This window comes from Lontra canadensis, unplaced genomic scaffold (assembly GCF_010015895.1).
Source record: "Lontra canadensis isolate GAN:19392208 unplaced genomic scaffold, GSC_riverotter_1.0 scaffold35, whole genome shotgun sequence".
Lineage (NCBI taxonomy): Eukaryota > Metazoa > Chordata > Mammalia > Carnivora > Mustelidae > Lontra > Lontra canadensis.
In genome coordinates this window covers 654155-661988 of record NW_022631029.1, presented here as the reverse complement: position 1 = coordinate 661988, position 7834 = coordinate 654155, and positions in this window count along the sequence as shown.

Below are 7834 nucleotides of genomic sequence, written 5' to 3'. Positions count from 1 at the left end.
TGGCTGTACAAGTGGAATAGGCAAGACAACCTTTTCTCCTTAGACCTCTTGAATGAACTCTTCTATGCAGACAGAGTGAATTTATCCCAGAGAGAGCTATTTCAGGCTTCTGAATTCCATAACTATCAGAAAATAAATGGATTTGTTATAAGGCAGCAGCATGGTAATTTATTGCAACTACAATAAAAATCTAATCCAGACATTTATCCAATAACACTTTGTTCAAGGGAAATGAATTCAGCCTTGGATATTATTCATTTATATTCTCTTGGATAAGGATATTCGGTATTGTAATCCTACTTGAAGTAGAAAAAGAAATCTGAAGTCACTTTGGAGTTGTTCAACCTCAATAGTTGGTCCAGAAAACCTCCCATGACGTGAGCCATACTGACTTTCAGGCACTAACGTAGAAAGACTAGATCATTAAAGCTACTTGTTCTATCTTATATTTTTGTGTCCAAATTTTTACATACTTTCAAATTAATCCAGATGTTCATTTTTTTCATTCTTTTTTTTTTTTTTTTTTAGATTTTATTTATTTATTTGACAGAGACACAGCAAGAGAGGGAACACAAGCAGGGGGAGTAGGAGAGGGAGAAGCACGCTTCCTGCCAAACAAGGAGTCTGATGTGGGCCTTGATACCAGGACCCTGGAATCATGATTGGAGCTGAAGGCAGATGCTTAATGACTGAACCACCCAAGCACCCCCATTTTTTCATTCTTATCCTCTCCTGCTTTGTCTGAAATGTACTTGTGATATGAAAGATTGTCTAATAATGAGTCTCTCTGTGTGCATATGAGTGCCCATGTTACTTTAAAGAAAGATGTGTAAGACACATACACACACAAAACAACACCCCACCCCCACGCACACATCATATCCTTTACCATTGAACATTTTCTTAGGTATGTACAAAATGTGACCACAGATTTATTTATTCCCACAATATCCTTCTGAAATTAGTCTTACTATTCTGTGTCATCTTCAGGAACGAGAAAACCGAAGCTCAAGGGAATTAAAGTTTAATAAGTTACAGAAAAAAGTAGCTAAACCTTATTGTGCACTTTCTGGAATTACATACAAATAGAATAATTCAGAATGTGCTCTGAAATTCTACAACTCTTTTAATGCAGCTTGCTCCACTGACTGAGCCAGCCAGGTGCCCTGTGACTTTAGATTTAAATATATGTTCTTTTTAAAAAAATATAAATTCTGACTTTGAGCTCTTTGTGCATTAGGATTAAAACAGGAAATTCATATGGAACTTGAGATATGAATTACTTTTTAAAAATCTTAATGCACAAAGGGCTCAAAGTCAGAATTTATATTTTTGAGAAACCTATTACCAAATAAAACACTTATAAGTCTGAAAAAAGGTAATTCATTGCTAAAATTGTTTGCCCATTCTGTTTTAAATCTTTGTCTCTAAATATGTATATTTTTTTAATTATATGCTTTTTCTTTTTTTTAATTTCTTTTCAGCATAACGGTATTCATTGTTTTTTTATTTTTATTTTTTTTATTTCTTTTCAGCATAACAGTATTCATTGTTTTTTTTTAAATTTTTTATTTCTTTTGAGCGTAACAGTATTCATTGTTTTTGCACTGCACCCAGTGCTCCATGCAATCCGTGCCCTCTCTATACCCACCACCTGGTTCCCTCAACCTCCCACCTCCCGCCCCTTCAAAACCCTCAGATTGTTTTTCAGAGTCCATAGTCTCTCATGGTTCACCTTCCCTTCCAATTTCCCTCAACTCCCTTCTCCTCTCTAACTCCCCTTGTCCTCCATGCTATTTGTTATGCTCTTTCAAACATTGACTCTTGATTTCTATCCTCTCCAAATTTCTTTCAGGTTTCCTTTCAACATTAAAGATGGGATTATTGAGCCTGTGTTGTATATATGTGTGTAAGAGTGTATTTTATGAATTAGTGTACAAATGCATGGATACATATATGTGCGTATGCTCCTTACCCATGAAAGACTTCTTGGACTCACCAAATATTTCCAAACATTATATTTATTTCTAACAACATCCACCTGAATTAGATATAAGGAAACCAGAAGTTTTAGGTTGATTATATTTTTTACAATTACATAACAAATCTTTAAAAAGTAGTGCACTTTCTTGAATCATATGTAAATGGACTCATGCAGTATGTACTCTTAATTTTGTATGATTACTTCAGAAAATTTTGCATTTTAAACCTGTTTATTTATTGTATATCATTGGATTTCAATGAATTACTTAAAAGAAAAAATCTATTATAGCTAATTGATGAATTCAGCAGGGATATGAAGTCAATGTACAAACATTGGTCACCACTCTGTACACTAATAAGAAACTCTCAGAAAGAGAAATTAAGAAAAGAATCCAATTTATAACTGCATCAACAAGAATATACGAGCACTGGGTGATGTACTTCGCTAATGTATCATTGAACGTTATATAAAAAACTAATGATGATATATTGGCTAATTGAATTAATTATTAATTAATTTATTTATATTTTTACAGTGTTCTAAGATTCATTGTTTATGCATCACACCCAGTGCTCCATGCAATACCTGCCCTCCTTAATACCCACCACCAGGCCCTTCCAACCCCCAACCCCTTCTGTCCAAAACCCTCAGCTTGTTTCTCAGACTCCACAGTCTTTCATGGTTCGTGTCCCCCTCCAATTTCCCCAACCTCATTTCTCTTGTTCTCCCAATGTCCTCCTTGTTATGTCTTATGCTCCACAAATAAGTGAAACCATATGATAATTGACTTTCTCTGCTTGACTTATTTCTTACAGCATAATCTCCAGTCCCATCCATGCTGATACAAAAGTTGGGTATTCATCCTTTGTGATGGAGGCATAATACTCAATAGTATATATGGACCATATTTTCTCTCTTTTTTTATATCTATGGTCTAATTTTATTATCAATCCCTCTTGCTGTCAATATTTTCTTTCCTTGAGGTCTCCTTCATATTCCTTTATCTCTGTAGCAGTTGGCTGTATGGTTTTACTAAGGCCTACACTTGAGATCCCATCTTCAGATCTCTCTACCCTGGGGCTAGCTTGGGACTATTGCCGTTCTTCTTCTTCTTCTTTTTTTTAACGTATAAACAAACATTTTTATTTTTATTTATTTGTTTTTAATTTTTTATTTCTTTTAAGCGTAACAGTATTCATTGTTTTTGCACCACATCCAGTGCTCCATGCAATCTGTGCCCTCTCTAATACTCACCAACTGGTTCCCCCAACACCCCACTACCCAACCCTTCAAAATCCTCAGGTTGTTTTTCAGAGTCCATAGTCTCTCATGGTTCACCTCCCATTCCAATTTACCTCAACTCCCTTCTCCTCTCCATCTCCCCTTTTCCTCCATTTATTTGTTATGCTCCACAAATAAGTGAAACCATATGATAATTGACTCTCTCTGCTTCACTTATTTGACCCAGCATAATCTCTTCCAGTCCCATCCGTGTAGCTACAAAAGTTGGGTATTCATCCTTTCTGATGGAGGCATAATACTCCATAGTGTATATGGACCACATCTTCCTTATCCATTCGTCTGTTGAAGGGCATCTTGGTTCTTTCCACAGTTTGGCAACCATGGCCATTGCTGCTATAAACATTGGGGTACAGATGGCCCTTCTTTTCACTCCATCTGTATCTTTGGGGGAAATGCCCAGTAGTGCAATTGCAGGGTCATAGGGAAGCTCTATTTTTAATTTCTTGAGGAATCTCCACACTGTTCTCCAAAGTGGCTGCACCAACTTGCATTCCCACCAACAGTGTGAGAGGGTTCCCCTTTCTCCACATCCTCTCCAACACATGTTGTTTCCTGTCTTGCTAATTTTGGCCATTCTAACTGGTGTAAGGTGGTATCTCAGTGTGGTTTTAATTTGAATCTCCGGATGGCTAGTGATGATGAACATTTTTTCATGTGTCTGATAGCCATTTGTATGTCTTCATTGGAGCAGTGTCTGTTCATGTCTTCTGCCCATTTTTTGACACGATTGTCTGTTTTGTGTGTGTTGAGTTTGAGGAGTTCTTTATAGATCCTGGATATCAACCTTTTGTCTGTACTGTCATTTTCAAATATCTTCTCCCATTCTGTGGGTTGCCTCTTTTTTGTTGACTGTTTCCTTTGCTGTGTAGAAGCTTTTGATCTTGATGAAGTCCCAAAAGTTTATTTTTGCTTTTGTTTCCTTTGCCTTTGGAGACATATCTTGCAAGAAGTTGCTGTGGCTGATATCGAAGAGGTTACTGCCTATGGTCTCCTCTAGTATTCTGTGGACCATATTTTCTTTATCCATTTGTCCTTTAAAGGGCATCTTGGTTCTTTCCACAGTTTGGTGACTTTGGCTATTGCTGCTATGAACACTGGGGTACAGATGGCCCTTCTTTTCACTACATCTGTATCTTTGTGGTAAATCCCCAGTAGTGCAATTGCATGGTCATAGGGAAGCTCTATTTTTAATTTCTTAAGGAATCTCCACACTGTTTTCCAAAGTGGCTGCACCAACTTGCTTTCCAACCAACAGTATAAGAGGGTTCCCCTTTCTCCACATCCTCTCCAACACACGTTGTTTCCTGTCTTGTCAATTTTGGCCCTTCTAACTGGTGTAAGATAGTATCTCAATGTGGTTTTGATTTGAACTCCTTAATGGCTAATTATGATGAACATTTTTCATGCATATGTTTGGATAATTGAATTTAAATTAAAAAAAAAAACTGAGCAATAAAAAATCCCCAAACAAACAAGGAATAAAATACCTAAATATAAATATAAACAAGGAGGTGAAAAACCTATACACTGAAAACTATAAGGCATTGCTGAAATAAATTGAAGGTGACAAGAAGAAATGGAAAGATATTCTGTGTCCATTAATTAGAAGAATAAATACTGTTAAAATGTCCATCCTACCTAAAACAATCTGTGGATTCAGTGTAATCCCATACCAATGGCATATTTTGTAGAAGTGGAACCAATACTCCTGCAATTTAAAAAAAATATTTCATTTATATTTTGAGAAAGAAAGAGAGAGACAGAGAATGAGCAGGGGGAGGGGCAGAGAGAGAGGCAGACTCCTTGCTGAGTAGGGATCCCGAGGTGGGACTCAATCACAGGACCGTGGGATCAGGACCTGAACTGAAGGCCGATGCTTAACTGACTGAGTTACCCAAACATTGCTGCTCCCACAATTTTTATGGAATCACAAAGACTCCAAATAGTCAAAGCAAAGTTGAGAAAGAAGAACAGAACTAGGGCATCATGCTACCTGATTTCCAACTATATCAAAATGCTGTGGTACCCCAAACAGCATAATACGGGCATAAGAAACACAGGTAAAAGGAATGGACTAGAGAGCCCAGAAATAAACCCATAGATATGTGGTTAATTAGTTTATAACAAAGGAAGCAAGAATGTACAATAAGGAAAGAACAGTCTCACCAATAAATGGTGTTTGGTAAACTGAACAGCCAAGTGCAAAAGAATTCAGCTGGACCACTATCTTACACACACACAAATTTCCAGTTATAAAAAGTAAATCATGGAGATGTCATGTCCAGCACAGTGACTCTAACTAAGGAAACTGTACTGTAGATTTGAAAGTAGCTGGGAGAGGGTATCCTGAACATTGTCATCATGAAGAAAGTTTGTAACTATATCGTGATGGGTGTTAAGTGAACTTATTCTGATCACTTTGCAATGTAAACAAATATTGAATCATTCCATTATACACATGAAATTAATGTAATGTGATGTCAGCTATATTTTAATATCAGCAACAACAAGAAAAATAACAACAAGGGACAGTTCATCTATAACATAGGCTCAGGGATGAGTCACAAGTATGGTAGGTCCAGGTGAGTGTTGCAGGCATTCTTAGTTTATACCATCACTATACATAGGCTAAGGGTTAACAGGGAAAATGATAAAGTCTTTGTCATCTGAAAATACTTAAGGGCTAAAAAGAAATCACAACTGAACCCATGTGAAAACTGTGATTTTGTGTTTTCCTCTATGATGAAATTATACAATTGGTCCTTAGATGCCAAGTCTAGTTTAATTCATATGAGTAATACAACTCATGGTTATTTCTTCAGGATGTCTAGGGAAATTTTGCTTGTCAAGATATATATTAGTTGAGAAATTTTTTTTTTAAGAAATCAAAGCAGTTCTGTAAAAGATATGGAAATTTTCAATTTGGAAAAGAATTTGGGTTGGGAAGAACTGTGGGAACAAATGAAAATAGAGCAAGCCAGAGCTAGATTTTTATTATTATTACTCTACCAATTAGCCAACAGATAGCACATCACTAGTTTTTGATTTAGTGTTCAATGATTGATTAGTTGCATATAACACAGAGCACCACTCCCCCATTCTGTAACCCTCAGTTTGTTTCCCAGAGTCCAGTCTCTCATGGTTTGTCTCCCTCTATGATTTCTTCCCATTCAGTTTCCCCTCCCTTCTCCTGTGGTTCTACTTCCTATTCCTTATCTTCTACATATAAGTGAAACCACATGATAATTGTCTTTCTCTGCTTTACTTATTTCCCTTAGCATAATCCCCCCCAGTCCATCCATATCGATGCAAATGGTGGTTATTCATCCTTTCTGTTTGCTGAGTAATATTCCATTGTATATATTAACTATATCTTTATCCATTCTTCTGTTGAAGGGCATCTCTTCTCTTTCCACAGTTTTTCTATTGTGGACATTGCTGCTATGAACATTGGAGTGCAGGTGACCCTTCTCTTCACTAGGTCTGTATCTTTGGGGCAAATACCTAGAAGTGCAATTCCTGGGCCATAGGGTAGCTCTATTTTAAACTTTTTGAGGAACCCCCACATTGTTTTCCAGAATGGCTGTATCAGCTTGCATTCTTTTTATTTTTTTATTTTTTTAAATCATTTTTTAAAATTTATTTTCAGCATAACGTATTCATTGTTTTTGTACCACACCCAGTGCTCCATGCAGTCCGTGCCCTCTCTAATACCCACCACCTGGTTCCCCCAACCTCCCACCCCACCACCACTTCAAACCCTTCAGATTGTTTTTCAGACTCCTTAGTCTCTCATTGTTCACCTCCCCTTCCAATTTCCCCGAACTGCCTTCTCCTAACTCCCCATGTCCTCCATGCTATTTGTTATGTTCCACAAATAAGTGAAACCATATGATAATTGACTCTGCTGGACTTATTTCACTCAGCTTGCATTCTTACCAACAGTGTAAGAGAGTACACCTTTCTCCACAATCTCTCCAACACTTGTTTCCTGTCTTGTTAATTTATGCTATGCTAACCGGTGTAAGGTGGTATTTCATTGTGGTTTTGATTTATATCCCTGACGGCTAGTGATGATGAACATTTTTTCATGTGTCTTTTAGCCATTTGAAGTCTTCACTGGAGAAGTGTCTGTTCATGTCTTTTGCCCATTTCTTGACATGATTATTTTTTGGGTGTTGAGTTTGAGAAGTTCTTTATAGATCTTGGATATCAGCCTTTTGTCTGTAGTGTCATTTGCGATTATCTTCTCCCATTCCATGGGTTGCCTCTTTGTTTTGTTGACTGTTTCCTTTGCTGTCAAAAAGTTTTTATCATGGTATTCTTTCTCCAGGTCCTTTATGTGTAAGGTTAGCTTGTGCATTTGGGATTTTTCTACTTTTTTTGGGAGAGGCTTGGATGGCTACGTATTTCCCCTCTTAGGACCACCTTTGCAGTATCCCATATTTTTGGACCAATGTGTTTTCATTCTCATTACTTTCCATGAATTGCATAAATTCTTCTTTAATTTCCTGGTTGACCCAATCATTCTTTATCAGGATGTTCTTT